The 16,369-nt window shown below is 42.9% G+C and overlaps 1 long non-coding RNA gene across 1 annotated transcript in view; it reads right to left on the bottom strand.

Moving 5' to 3' along the window:
* Positions 1 to 16,369, bottom strand: part of LOC308296902 — a 253,786-nt gene that overhangs the window by 163,429 nt on the left and 73,988 nt on the right. The window contains exon 2 of the long non-coding RNA XR_013962648.1: positions 8,420 to 8,513. This is a non-coding gene — a long non-coding RNA (uncharacterized lncRNA). The remainder of the gene's footprint in view (positions 1 to 8,419; positions 8,514 to 16,369) is intronic.

The raw sequence follows: 16,369 nt of genomic DNA, 5'->3' as shown, positions 1-16,369 counted from the left end.
AACAGTTGTGGGGACCTACTATTTTGTCCCCACACTGTCAGAGGTCCCCTGCAGGTGACTGTGTGAACATGCGTTTAGTCCCCATAAGTATAGCTAGACAAACTCTCACACACGCGCGCGCACACACACACACACACACACACACACACACACACACACACACACACACACACACACACACACACACACACACACACACACACACACACACACACACACACACACACACACACACACAGTTATGAAACTGACAGCAGGCTCAGACACGCTGCCTCTGGAATGCACCTCTATTCACATTCTGCTCTGCCGCCCAAAAAACACCGCCTCCACGCTGGTCTAACCCTGCAAGACCCGAATTAATTTCTACTGGCAAAAAAAAAAAAAAAAAAAAAAATCAGATGGTTGTAGCAGTCCTAATCACAGGAAAATGTAATGTTCAAAAATTAATAATGTTTTTGTAAGGTTTTATAGCCATAAATCATGAATCATAAATCATGCTCTGATTTGCATTTTGGGGATATTTTTCACAATATTAACATATGCACATGTTCTAGACATTCTAATGATCACGAAAAAATTTTTTTTACAGGCATTTTACTTATGTTTTAGTGAGGAATAGCTTCAGTTAAAAAGTGAGATGTTGTTTGTCCAGACGCTGGAATTTCAACTTCTCTGGGAGTTGTGAATGTCAGCCCCTGTGGGGGGTATTTATATGCAAATATCCTGGCCAATGACATTGTAATACTAAACAATAGGATTTAATGGTGATGTTAATGTGAAAAAAGAACAGGAAAACTAATTATAACATTTTTAAAAAAATGATTTAAAAAATGTTGCCAAAAAGCAACGCTGGGCCTTGCAGGGCTAATGCAGGGGTTCTCAACATGCGGGTCTGCTAGCCAGAGAGTACACCTTCATGATGTCACTGATCACATGACCCCACAATCAATCCTCCAGTTCTAGGCAACACAGAAGGGGGAGACTTTTTTTTCTTATTTCCACACAACAACTCTAAAGTATATTAACACCAGGGGTGTACTGTAGTTGTGCCGATTTAAAAATGAAGCAACACGGAACCGAAAGTTCCTATGATAGGCCGCTAGTTGCGCTGTTCTGTCACCAAAAGCAACATGTTCTCCATAGGATTCCATTCATTTCCCCTGAACGTTTACATTTGATTTTCTTACCTTAATAAACATTGTCAGAAATACTTTATGGTTCCCGTCGCTAGTTTAAAGCCTCGTTCCAACCACCATGATATGCGTTTTGTGAAAATATGGTCCAATTTATGTTATCGTTGATGTTATAGCAGGGTATGCTGTAGGAGGGGCTTGTGATCATAGGCTTGTGATGATTCTTCTTTGTGTGCTTTATTTTCGGCAAGCTCAAGACAATGTCCCATGTATCCCTGCGGTTGCACGTGACCGTTGGCAGCCAATAGCCTTCCTCTGGTACCATTAAAACAATAATGGCGACACCCATACCAAGGGCCAAAAAAGCTTCATTTTCGCTGCATAGAAACCAGTGGCTTCCCACTGTCCATATTTTTTGCAGTCTTTGATTAATGACATAGTCCAACGTTGAAAATGTGTGGTAGTCCTCTTTAATGTGTTACTGAGACTGCAACAAGAGCAAGAGAGGAAGACACACGGATCGATGTCTCAATTTGAGTGAGAGAGAGAGTGTGTGTGTGTGTGTGTGTGTGTGTGTGTGTGTGTGTGTGTGTGTGTGTGTGTGTGTGTGTGTGTGTGTGTGTGTGTGTGTGTGTGTGTGTGTGTGTGTGTGTGTGTGTGTGTGTGCTCAAACAGCTGTCTCATATCAGTCATCTGTCACGATGCCACATCCCCGGAGGGAGGGAAAAAAACCAAGAACTGTTTTCGTTCCCATTTAATACTGCAGCCTGCAGTGCTCCAAGCAGTGAAAATAAACTACTATAAATGTGACATATACATTAGATATACGATGTGGTCGTCTAGATCTCATCAGTATTATGATTCCAACAATCACAATACCTGCTGATACTGCACACTGTGATGATATACCAGTACGAATGTCTCTGATGCACAAAACAACAGGAAAGGACGCATGCAACTAACTATTGACATGCTCTAGTTTGACCCTGATAATGCTGCACTGCTGTGTTGATCTTGTCAACTAAAACTATGATGAAGTGTCCGTCGACTACCTTTTTAAATAACAACTAAGCTATGGTAATTAAAACCCAGACTAAATATTGACAATTCCGTCCAAAAAAGAAAAAAGAAAGAAAACTAAGACAAAAATGTTAAGGGACTGAAGAGATCCAGCAGAAGTTGCATGTTGAAAATAGCCAATCTACCAGCTCACAGCGTGTCGTGCAACATGTTGTGAGCTTGTAGATCAGCTATTTTCAGCATGCAACCACTTTAAAATCAGCCATTACGACACCATCACGGCCCACCAATATACATTTTAGTCGACTAACTTGGTGTGGTATACCGTATTTATTAAATTACTAAAGCTAGACAAAGCGAAAACATTTCAGGCAACTCAAATATGGAATTTTATTCAATCGACTAGGACTAAAACCACATACTAATCTGCTTGCTCATTTGAGCTGATATCGGTTCAGTCTGCAGCAGAAGTTTACCTTTTATCAGGAACCAAATGGGTAAACTCTCATTTTGTCTGTTTCACGTTGTTGTAATTCATGGGGACTCTATATTCCCCTGGGACACACTAAAATGATTAGCTGTGGTTTCACTACGTTGAAAACCCGACAGCTGCCAGTCACCTGTCACAATGTCGCTGCAGGGAGAGAAAAACAACTTTTTATACTTTTTATTTTATTTTAATACTGCACCAGTTCTCCCAAGCCTCCAAAATAAACCGCAATATGTGGCATGAACACACACACACAAATGTGACATGCACAAACATCAATGTGACATGCACATACACAGCAATGTGACATGCACATACGCACCAACGTGACATGCACACATGCACACCGATGTGACATGCACATACACACCAATGAGACATGCACATACGCACCAATGAGACATGCACATACGCACCAACGTGACATGCACACATACACACCGATGTGACATGCACATACGCACCAATGAGACATGCACATACGCACCAATGTGACACGCACATACACACCAATGTGACATGCACACATACACACCAATGTGACATGCACACATACACACCAATGTGACATGCACACATACACACCAATGTGACATGCACACATACACACCAATGTGACATGCACACATACACACCAATGTGACATGCACACATACACACCAATGTGACATGCACACATACACACCAATGGGACATGCACACATACACACCAATGTGTATGTGTGCACCAACAGACTAGACTGATGTAGCCGAGTTGAAAGGGCAGCTCACAGAAGCAGAACAAAGTAAACAAAAAGCCAAGGCAAGCGGAGGAGTAACGTCTTCGTAGAAGAAGCAACGTCTTCGTACAGACCTGCGGTGTGGGGGGACATTTAGGTTTCGCTGTAGGACACTGACGAGGGAGAGACCACAGTGGACAGAGACAAGACTAGGGATGGACGATATGAAAATGTCATATCACGATTATTGTGACAAAATAAATCGCAATTTACGATATTATGGCGGTAATCAACATCCATTATCCTGGGGCGGAACACGGCACCCTGTTTTTGGAGCGGTGAAAGCGCTCCCAATAGACAGGTATGTCCGTGGGTATGTCCGTGGGTGGGTGGCTGGGTGGCTGGCTGGCTGGCTGGCTGGCTGGCCGTGTCCGTAGCCTGGCAATACCTTGAGTGGCCACACACAACACACTAGTTAAAGGAGGGGCGCTGTTTTGTGCAGGCCAGGCACACTCACCACTCACTCACAGGCACAGTTTACAGTTTACAGTTTAGGCATTTAGCAACACACACAGGGTATAGCTGCTCAGATTCACCGCTCCACTTCGAACCGAGGTTTGATTTTTAACAAGTATGAGAGTTCATCAACACTCTACCTTCCAACAAATGCTTGTCATTAAGCCGCAAGAGTAAAGTAATCTGTCGCTAGGGCCGTCACGATTATGACATTTTACATGACGATTGTCACAAAAATAATTGCGATTAACGATTTAATTGTGTTTTTGTCGTTGACAATTACATTTCTGTTTGGCTTTTAGGCTATGAAGTTGCACGTGGCAATCATGACATACAACCTAAACATACAAAGAAATTACTGACATATTTGACAACTTTATACTTAAAAAGAACATTGATAGTGGAAAAAGCCGATCTACAAGCTCACAACGCATCGCGATGTGACGCGTTGTGAGTTTGTAGATCAGCTATTTCCACAATTTTTTTACTTCTATGAACATTTTTCAACATGGAAACAATTATGACGATTATGAAAAATATGCGATGTGACGCGTTGTGAGCTTGTAGATCTGCTATTTCCTCTATTTTTTACTTATATGAACATTTTTCAACATGGAAAGGATTATGACGATATGTCAAATAATCGTGATTAGACGATTATGTAATAATTGTTACAGCCCTATCTGTCGCTGTTTCCAGAAAAGTCAAAGTGAACTACTTTGATAATTGAAAGTGTTGTGAAATACGGAGCTAGATGTCCCCATCTGTTCATCAGTATTGCTGCTTATTTATTGTTCATTCCTGGCAGCGAGTTGCGCCGAGGCGTCAGAGACGGCTGAACAATGTTTGCCTGTTGTCTCTCCTACGGCACCACATCAATGCAGTGCAGAATGGTGGACACATGTGTATCCAACCAAAACAAGATATTCCACGTTTTTGGGTCTGGGAGGCTTAAATCTCATCAAACGGTGGATCGCGGCTCAAATGTGGAATACATGCTTAACCTTGATATAAAAGGGTTCACTAATTGAACGCAGAATTGACAGTACAACCACTGAGACAAACAATGGCTAGTTGCATCTGGGCTACACTGGTTCCCAAACCTTTTAGCCTGTGACCCAAAAGAGAGAGTAGACATTTCCCCGGGACCCAAACTAGTGAAAATGGCAGATCTACACACTCACAACGCATCGCTTCAGGCCTTGTAGATCGGCTATTTTCACTACTTCTTAAACATTGGTTTTCTAATTTATGGAATATCCTCAATTTTTGTTATTTTATTCATTACAAAATTACTTAAAACATTAAAACAATCTTTGAAAATGTAAGGAACATTGTTTGCTTTTTTTTGAAGAATGTGCTTTTTTTATGTTTTGAAATGACAATTGAAAAAAAAAAGAAAAGAATGTAGGACAAAAACTCCAGGGACCCATAAAAATGTGTCCGCCGACCCACAAATGGGTGGGAAAGTGCACAGAGCGATATATAGTAGTAAGCTGATATATACAGTAGCAGCAACTGAATCACCGAGCGATACGTGGTAGCTGAATCAATCTAGCAGTGGGTATTGGTTTACGGTGTGGTTCCATGCAGCCTGCAGGTTAAGGCAGAGTGGGTGAAATGCATTGAGACGTTCTCGTTTTCCTCCATTACAGAGATCTGACAGCCCCGATGTCTGGGAGGAGAGGCAAAGGAATCAATACCTCCTCCTCCGGCTCGAAGGACCATATCGTCGTTGTCGGGTGGATACCTTGTATGTCCAAAACCGTTCCTTTTGCATTTATCATCGATCTACACGCGTTGTGTGCTTGTAGATCGGCTCTTTTCACAAATGTTGTGCGCCGGCCTTGTATGATGAAGCAGGGCTTTACTTCGCGAAAGAACGTACACATTTGAAACCTGGAGATACGAGGTTTCTGCCCGACAGCGACAATATACACCTTACGACTGCAGCCATATCTGGAATTATTGGAAGAAAAATCTATTATAAAAACAACCTGTCATCTTTGCTACCACGGGTCCATCCAGACCAGTGTTTTATCATTTTAGTCTACGAAATTAACACCGATCCAGACCTCAATCTTCCTTCTTTCAGTCTATTTTTTCTCATTCACTCCATTTCTCTGCCTATCATTTCCTTGTCTGGCAGGAGGAGTCTTTGGTATCTCCAGAATGCATCGTTTGGTTTATTCTTTTTTTCCTCCGTAATTTATTGCACCACATCGTCACACGATAGTGTCACGCAGAAAAGTAACACAAAAAAAAAAATCTGATCTACAAGCAAACAGTCCGTTACATCGCGACACGTTGTGAGCTTTGTAGATCTGATATTTATTTTTGCTACGGACTTAAGTGGTTAAGTGTGTGTCGGTTTTGATAAATATTGAACCAATGAAAAGTATTGTGACTAAAATGGATCTTGAATTCATTTCCTGAAAAATAACAGTTTAGGACATAGAAGGTTTTTTTCCATTCATCCGTCATGCTAGCCTGGAGCCTGTGTATTGTGGTCTGTCTTTCTAAGCCGCCCTCAAGGCCGTGAGCCGCGCGTGCGCGTGTAGCTGTGTGTGTCTGTGTGCGTGCATGCATGCGAGTGCACATCAAAGCAGAGCGTCCCTCCGCCGCTGGAATAATCCCGACTCCATTCCGTCCGGATCCTCGCTGCCGGGAGGATGAATGCATTCACAATGAAGAATGATGCACAACGCATTCATGAGCCTGCATAATGCACAGAGATCTGCACTGAGCTGTCTGTCTGTCTGTCTGTCTGTCTGTCTGTCTGTCCCTCTGTCTCTCTCTTTTTGTCTGTGGTTGGAAAAAGTACTCACATCTGTTACTTAAGTAAAAGTGTGAAAAGCGACCTCACCCTAAAAGGGCGAGGTCGCGCCATCTGTCTTGGCCATATATGGATTCTGTTAGTGTGGTTCTCCTAACAGGGTATCATCTGGGATACAATCCCTTTTATGCCCATATATGGAGATCCCTGCTCATATATGGAGATCCCTAACAGAAACCCTTTTATGCCCATATATGGAGATCCCTGCTCATATATGGAGATCCCTAACAGAATCTCTTTTATGCCCATACATGGAGATCCCTGCTCTGAGTATCTGACATCACTGTGATGTCACCTGTTTATGCCCATATATGGAGATCTCTGCTCCGAGTATCTGACATCACTGTGATGTCACCTGTGATGGCACAGTGATGTGTCAGGGGAACCCTGACATGACAGTGATATCAGAGCGTGATGTCAGAGCGACAAACCCATAGACCGTAAAAAAGTGTACACGTCCAGACGGACACGGACAAGCTCTGAAGGTTCTCATGGTAAAACAATCAATACTGCAACGAAGAAATACTCTGTTACAAGTAAAAGTCTGGAGTAGTTGAGTAAAAGTATGAAAGTATTGGCATCAAAAAGTACCAAAAGTAAAAGTATAAAATGTTTGAATATAGCACATCTACAACTCACGATGCATCGTTGTGAGCTTGAAGATCGGCTATGCTCAAATAGGGAGTGGAGAAGAAGTAAACTTACTGAAAACTGGAAATACTCCAGTAAAGTAAAAAAAAAATAAGTCAGTACTGTTAGAATACAAGACAAATGTGTGTGTGTGTGTGTGTGTGTGTGTGTGTGTGTGTGTGTGTGTGTGTGTGTGTGTGTGTGTGTGTGTCAGAGGGCAGACTAACTAACTCTCCTGTCAGGTCGGTAGTTTCAATCATGTTGCAGTGCTAGACTTCTGTACCACATCAAAGTCATTTCTATGATAATGTCTCTCTCTCTCTCTCTCTCACACACACACACACAGAGCGACAAGTCAATCTGCTGCTTCAAGGACTGCGCACGTGCGCACACGCACACACGCACACACACACACACACACACACACACACATACACACACACACACACACACACACACACACACAGCTTCTTGAATCATCTCTCAATCCAATGTCCCCTCCCTCCCTGTATATAGGTCCCTGACATTCTTCTTTCTGCCAACAGGGCTCAGATGTTGCACTGATGACTCCACACAACACAACACACAGCCACACGTTGTGAGCTTATAGAGCACTTTGTGGATAAACTAGGACTTAATTAGTTAACTTACAGTTAGGGATGGGACGATAATCGCTTTTTTCACTCTCTACCAGATAGGCGATCTCCAAGCTCGCAATGCGTTGTGAGCTTGTAGATCTGCTATTTTAGGGCAAATGTTGCACCCCAGGATAATGGACGTTGGGGGTGTTTTGATTATCGCGATATTATCGTAAATCGCAACTCCTTTGGTCACAATAAACGTGACATGAAATGTTCATATCGTCCCATCCCTACTTACATTATATATATATATATATTTTTTTCTTTTTCTTTAAAATAAACTTAAGTTATTTTCGATATAATTTCTCACTGATATACATGTTTCACAACAACCATTCCACAATTATTATTTTTTTCTCTCTCCCAAAAACTATTAAACTTTTTTTGCCAAAGTGACGTAATGCACCGGGAGTGTGTCGGAGATGAATACATACCGTTTTCTGATGACTTGCTGCGTTCCAAAATATCCTCAGGCGCTAGGACCCTGCAGCGCTTCCTTTTTGAGTGGTACTTCCGTATAGACAGATGCTGTAATGACAACAGAAAACAAAGATGCCTTCAATGTATGCTTTGTAACAATAATCTAAAGTAACTCGGCAAGGCAAGGAGATTCAATGTGCTTTACATACGCAGTGTGAAGTGAGCGATGCCTTTAATGAGTTCATTTCATTAAGACATAACAGTATATGAACTAGACTTTTCATATCAAGGACTCACAAATTGACACTTATTAGCCTGCGGACCTAGCCTGACACTCTCGCCTGAATTTACATTTCATTTCGCTCCATTATTCAGTCTGAAAGCCCTTCCATTTGCAGTCGTTTCTGGGATGGGCTTGGCAAAGAGGCAGTCTTCTGCGATTGGCTCACCGCTTGACCAATCACAACAGTAGCAAAGCAGATGATGTAGTTGTTATTGGTGTTATGTGGCTGGCTAACCTAACCTGTTGCTACTTGCTAACCAAAGAAACAGGCAGAATAGGAGCGCTACGAACTAGTAATCAAACACACACAACAAAACATGTCTGCTACTGATACGATCGCATATTACTGCAGCGGGCGACGCTAGGAATGTACTGTGCGGCGTTAGGTTATTTGGAATCGCACATGAGTTCTGGGAAAACCCCACCAACGCTGCTCACAAGCCCCGACGTCATTGAGTTTGAATCTACGCCGATTTGCCGTTCGGATTTTTCACCAGACCACTGAATCACCTAAATAAATGTTTTAATGGGAGTGGCTAGCGATTCAAGGTCTGGAACCAGGCTAGCTGGACCCGTATTTGAAAAGATAGTCCAGGGACCCCCATAAGAGAATATTTGTACATTGTACATTTTAATGTCAAGGACCCACAGTTTGACATGCATTAGGCTACGAACCATTTAACCATTTTAAAAATGTAATGGTATTTCTACTTATATTGTAAAATTGATGTTAATTTAACTCTGAGAGTGTACAAATGGAACGAAATGGATGCGTTAGGGTCCAAATGTATTGCATTTGTACACTCTCAGAGTTGCATAGCCATAAGGGTCCATTTGGTTCCAAACTATCATTTAGCTGAGGACCCCCTGGAACTCCCTCAAGAACCCCTGGGGGTCCCAGGACCCCACTTTGAGAACCAGTGAACTAGAGGATCAATGTCAAATCTATCGTTCATTTCAAGGCTGCTCAACAGCGCCACTTAGGGGTAGGTGGCTGTCGTGGCCGTGCTCATAAAGACAAATTATAGTGCGGAAGAATAACAAACCAAAAGTTATAATAATTAAAACGAAAAGAAAAGCAGCTGCAAATTAATCTTTAAGGATTATTTTTTTCTCCCAGATATGTGGAGCATAAAACTGAACGTTGGTTCATGTTTAGTTGAGATTCTACAGTATGTCCAGTATGCAGACTCTCTTCCCAGATGACCTGAGATGTTTCATAATATCGCACAAGATCAAGATCAAGTTCAAAGCTTTACAGTATAAGCCGACGGTAATGTTTTGAAATCAATTATTTGACAGAGACGGAGGCAGATCAAAGATCTGAGAAATGTAGTGATATGCTCCACTTTCTAGGGGTTAGTAAGGATTCAGCCAGCTTTCAACTGCAGGCGTCAGACTGATTTTTTTTTTTTTTTTTTTTTTTTTAGGCTTGCAAAGATGACAGAGTACAGCAACTTGCAATGGGCCTGGTGTACAAGATACACTACACCACTATGATACCCAATGATGATACCCACCACTATGATACCCAAGTACCTTTATACTTTATAAACATTAAGGATGTCCATAATTACAACACTAGAGGCAGCGCCACAGATCACTTCCAACCCAGCGTCAAAACCAACAAAGGGTCAAACTCATTTTTCTGCTATACCACCAAAATGTGGAAAGCCTTACCGAAGGCCATAAAGGAGTGTGGATCACTAGCATCCTTTAAAATTGCCCTGAAAAACCACTTACAGGCAGCAGCCGTTCGCAACTGGTAAAAAAAACTAACCTAGCCCAACCCTACCCTCCCCCTTCTTTGTATATACTGTTTGTTTAGACTTACTGTTTTCTTTTTTTGTTCTCTCTCTTTTTTTTTCTTTACATATCTACTGCATAGTACTGTGTTCTATTTGTCTGTCATTCAATGTTATATAAGATACTTTAATGGTTTCCTGTGGAGATAAGCTTAGTCTTTTCATGGATCTCCTTTTAGTAGACCTTGTACCAGTGAACTGTAACGTCATGAAACTGTACCTTTTCCTATGCAAACTTCTAATAAAGTCTTCAATCAATCAATCAAACCATTACAGTCTATTGGTAATTAGATCGGTCAAATACTTGCAGTGGAGTCAAAAGTATAATATTTGCCTCCGAGATTTAGTGGTGTAGAAGCAGTGATGCTACTAGCATCCCGAGTCCCTGACCCATATATTTTTTTTAATAAAGAACTCATTAAACTAAGCATCCCTGCATCCCCAGGATCACTATCCTTCCTGCTATCAGTCATTTCACTGCACCAGCTGAGCTGCACGTGGTGGAGTCTCCACAGCTGTGCGTTCTGGCATTATTGGTGATATGATTTAGATTGTCTTGTAAATCCATGCTTCTGTCCTACTATTTGCCACTATTTGTTTAAATTAAAGTCCTTTTTGATGTTTTCGCCGTTAATACATAAAGCGTGTGTTGTCACGGGACCCATCAAATAATTCTGGGACCCATTGGAATGGCCACCTGTGGGTCCCGGGACCCATTACATTGAAAACCTAGCAACATCACTGTTGAGGTATTGACAAATGAGCATACTCAAGTAAAGTACCTAGGTAAAGTTGATTTGTAAACATTTTCACCCAAAACGACATGCCCAGATTAAGGACGCAAGGTTGAGAGTGGTGATACAGCATTATTGCAGATGCCGATGTCATTCAAAAAGCTGCACTACAGACTAACATTTCACTGTAGCAGCATAGATACGGGCCCACGTGCTGATAATAATACACTGATATCATGTACTGTATAGTCTACACAACAGTCAGAGAGAACTCCACAATCATAGAAGTGATGGATTGTGGTGAATATCGTTTAGACAGCCTCCTTTTGTGAGACTGAAACACACACACGCGCGCACACACACACACACACACACACACACACACACACACACACACACACACACACACACACACACACACACACACACACACACACACACACACACACACACACACACACACACACACACACACACACACACACACACACACACACACACACACACACACGATCATTGTGACTAAGACCAGCTGAAGTGAAATGACATTATAGGTGCTCAGCAGTCCCAAGCAGAACATTAACCAGTCCCAAGCAGAACATTAACCTGGCCTAGTACACACACACGTGCGCTCACACACGGCGACTCGTTGATTGAGGTGCGCGCGTGGCCGACAGGTGCTGTGTGCTGCATAATGAAATACAAGAATGACGGAGCGAGAGACGGACAGAGGGATGAAAAGACAGAGGGGGAGAGAGACGGAGACCAGGGGTGTCGCACCAAATTCTGGGCCCTGGGTACAAGGATTCACTGCGGGCCCCCCATGTTTTTCATTCATAGGGGTGCATTTTTGTGTTTTAACTATTAAAAAATCGTGAACTTTTGTGCAAGTATTTGAATTATTCTTATTTTTGGTGCTCAAACTTTTTCATGTGAAGGACCCCCAAAATGATACGTATTTGGCCACGGACGCTCTCTCTCAAAATATTTAGTTCCAGGGACCCCTCAGAAGCAAAATTTGAGTTACAAGTGCCGCACTGTGAGCTTGTATATCAGCTATTTTTCAATAGCTAAAGTATAACATATTTAAGGCCCCTCCACCTTGGGCCCTGGTAACTCAGTCCCCCCCCCCCCCCCCCCCCCCCCCCCCCCCTTGTGACGCCCCTGACGGAGACACACAGAGAGAGAGAGAGAGAGAGAGAGAGAGAGAGAGAGAGAGAGAGAGAGAGAGAGAGAGAGAGAGAGAGAGAGAGAGACACACACAAAGAGAGAGAATAGATGGGGTGAGAGGATGGAGATGGAATGGTCCTCCTGGGAGTTTGACTCAGCAGTCCAGGACCTTCAGCAGCCTCCCAGCAGGGCAGCATCCTGGGGCAGGGCAGTACAGAGCCTCCCAGCGGGGCAGCATCCCAGGGCAGGGCAGTACAGAGCCTGGCCCCGTTCGCAACCTCTCCCTCTGCCATAGAGCTCCGAGATGTGCTGCTCCCACTTCGCAGGGCAGAGTGCGACAAAGCGGCCACGTATACGCCATATTTAATGTTTTATACAATAGCCTGTAGAGCAGGGTCTGCAACAGGGGGTCCGGTACCCTCAGAGTTACTACAGTGGGTCCTCCAAAACTGAGTGATAGAACCTTTTTTTGCTTTTTTATATTAACCACTTGAACTCTAGTGTCCATAACTTTTGCCAAAAAATAGCAGATCTAGAAGCTCACAACGCCTCGCGCTGCGAGGCGTTGTGAGCTTGCCTTGTAGATCGGCTATCGACATGATGTGCTGTTTCACATACTAAACTGTGACTTTCGGTCCCAAATAAATAGCACAGCGTGTGTAACTAGGTTGTCACTAACAAGCACATGGAGCTGATGACGGTTAGGTGTTGTTGCACTGCCTCCACACCTCATCAATCCATCTCCCAGGGGTGCAGCACATTGGAGAAGGAGACAGACACCCTCGTTCTGGTCCGATAGCGCCGATAAGCCACTCTGACCTACTTACAGCTGTGGAACCCCCCGGACAATTAGCAGCCTACAGTAATTGGTCTTTCATCTCGCTACACCGTCAGAGCCCTTCCATCAGGATGCGCGCTGTACTGTGAGTGACGGACGCATTGATTGGACCTCCTTTTCGCACGCGGTCGATTCGCAAGCTTCTTCCACTTAAGAGCGGTGGTGTTCAACCCTTTTCACGTCAAGGTCCGTTATGTATTCTGCATTTGAGCCGCGGGAACGCCGTTTGATGAGATTTACCCTCTCGGACCCAAATGATGTTGTTGGATAAGATTTTGTCGTTCTAGTCTGTGCCTTTAAGTTCATTTTAAATATAACTTGTTTTAAGCAGCGGATGTATTGTTTTTCTTGGGAGCGGTGCTGTTAGCGGTGTGCTGTGGCAGGTAGAAGACTGTTAAGACTGTTCAGCTAATGAGCATGTGTTGTGTTAAAAGAAAGGAGAACTCCTCCTGGGAGTGCATGCACGCATGCACGCACGCACGCACGCACGCGTTAGTGGCGTTACTTATGAATGAGTCATGCTGTGAGCCTGTGACACATTGTGGGCACGACACGACACCAGCATGCAACGACGATGTAGAAATTGGGTTCAACTCCAGCCCCGACCCCTAAACCTACACTCTAAACGAGTGGTTTTCAACCAGTGGTCCTTGGGAGGTAGGGCTGTCACAATTATTACATAATCGTATAATCGTGATTATTTGACATAATCGTGATTATTTTTCATAATAGTCATAATCGTTTCCAGTCAAAAATAGTGGAAATAGCAGATCTACAAGCTCACAATATAGACCACAGTGAGAGATAACATTGCAAAACGTCAAAATGCCAGCTAAGAAAGCTGATGAAATGGAGGAGATTAAGAGGTCTTTGAATTTCATGTCGGCAGAACTGTCTCAGGTGAGCAAGCAACAAACACAGTTGGTTGGGCTACTGGAGGAAGTCAAGCAGCTTAAGCTTGCAGTAAAAGAAAAAGACAAAAAGATAATGGAATTGGAAAAGCGAGTTGACGACCTTGAGCAGTATTCCAGAATTGACGACCTGCTAATCAGTGGGCTTGCTACGACACAAAAAACGTATTCTCGTGCCGTAGCAGGGGGTACTGCAGAGGAGGAGGCCACACCAGACGAGGTAGCCTCCCTGGAGGATCAGATAATAAAGTTCTTCAGCGATCATGATATGAAACTTGAAGCCAACACAATCTCAACTTGTCATACACTCCCTAGAAGGGACGGAAATTCCAAACCGCTCATTGTAATGAGATTTGCAAACCGAAAAGCAAAAATGGGTCTGCTGTCAGAGGCTAAGAAGCTGCGGGGTACAGACGTCTACCTGAACGATCACTTAACCAAAAGAAACGCAGACATAGCTAGGGCAGCACGCGATCTGAAGAAACAAGGTAAGATACAAGGCACCTGGACAAGAAACTGTAAAATATGGATTAAGTTGAACGGAGCACCGGAGAATGCGAAGCCGACAATGGTAAGAGAACTGCATGAGCTGGACAAATACAAGGCCTAGGCTAGGCCTGCCTACTGGTGGCCTTGTAGTTGAAACCGTTCTAGCAACAAATGGCTGGTGCATTGACTATTTTTCATGTCTTCATGATATTTTTCTTGTTTTTTCCTATTTTCGGGCTTATGCCTTTTGCATGGACTACCGTTTTTTTTGCATGCATTTTGTGCAACAAACTGAGTTTTTGGCATGTCTCCCCCAACGACTTGGTATTGTGTCGGGATTATAATGATTCCAGAAAAGGAATTAAGCTCTCACTTTCCGTCTTTTTGGAATGGATTATTTTTATGCATGCGACTACAGGAAAGCAGGGAAATCTCCAGTCGATATGGAATGTTTTCGGGTTTTGTTTTTGTTTTTTAAATGGATTTGACTATTTGCATGCATGGAACTTTCACATGGAGCTTGCATGGATGAATACTTTTTTCTTTTGCATGGAACATAAGACTTCTTTGGATAATGCATGTGTTTTTTTGATGGGATATGACTTGACATTGCATGGATGTCTAAATCCGGATGGGATTCTGCTGACTATCTTCCTTTTTTTGGCTGCTGTTGCGCCGCTGTTGCGCAGGATTTTTGATGCTTCAGTTATGTTTTTCGCGGACTCGTACTGGACGTTATTTTTCTTTTTGTGGACTTTTTTGAGGTGTACGAGTATGCGTGGCTGTGCGGGTGTGTGCGTGTGTGCTGTTGTACTCATGTGTGTGCGGCTGTGCGCGGGCGTGTGTGCTTGTGTGTGGCGGGGCGAGTGTGTGCTTTCCGGTGCTACAGCTGCTGCGTGCGTGTGCGAGTGCGTGTGTGCGTGCCTGGGTATGGCTGTGCGCGGGTGTATGCGTGTTTGTGCGGCTGGGTGCGTGCGTATGTGCGGTGTGGTGGTGTGTGTGTGCCTGCCTATTTGGTGCTGCTGTATATTGTACTCTTACTTGCTCAACATGAATGACTTAAATTTCGATATTGATCCAGAAAGTAATATTTTTACGAATATAAATGGAAACTGTTGCTATTACTGCCCACTGAAATGGAAAGTTAATACATTCATGTCTTGCTGCACTTGGACTTATACCTCTACCTATGACAGATTTTGATGATAATCCTTTGCTCTCCTTCATGGACATCGATGACGATGACATTATTGATGGTGCTAATGTAAGAAATATAAATTTCCAACAATATGAACATTTTAATTTTTATAACTTTGATTATACCGACCATAAACCAAATGATATTGGGTATGACTTAGATCCAGAAAACAATTTCTACAATAATATAAATAACAACTGTCAATACTATACAGAAGACCAATTTAAAAAGGTAGAAAGGGAAGGTACTTTTTCAATAATACACTTCAACAGTAGAAGTTTGAACAAAAACATAGGTAAATTTAAGAAAGATCTGGCTAAATTCAATAAATTCAACGTCATCGCAGTCTCTGAAACCTGGTTAAACAATGAGAATAACTACAGTGTGGATTTGGAGGGGTATGAACTGTACACCTCAAACAGGACCAACAAAACAAGAGGAGGGGTAGCAATGTATGTGGACACAAATCTAAGATGTAGTGTGATACAAAATATGACTTCTAACATAGACAACATACTAGAATGCCTTACAGTTGA

This window comes from Nannobrachium achirus (assembly GCF_963921795.1).
Source record: "Nannobrachium achirus genome assembly, chromosome: 13".
Taxonomy (NCBI): domain Eukaryota; kingdom Metazoa; phylum Chordata; class Actinopteri; order Myctophiformes; family Myctophidae; genus Nannobrachium; species Nannobrachium achirus.
Note: the sequence above shows the minus strand (reverse complement) of the source record. Positions and strands in the feature narration are given on the sequence as shown.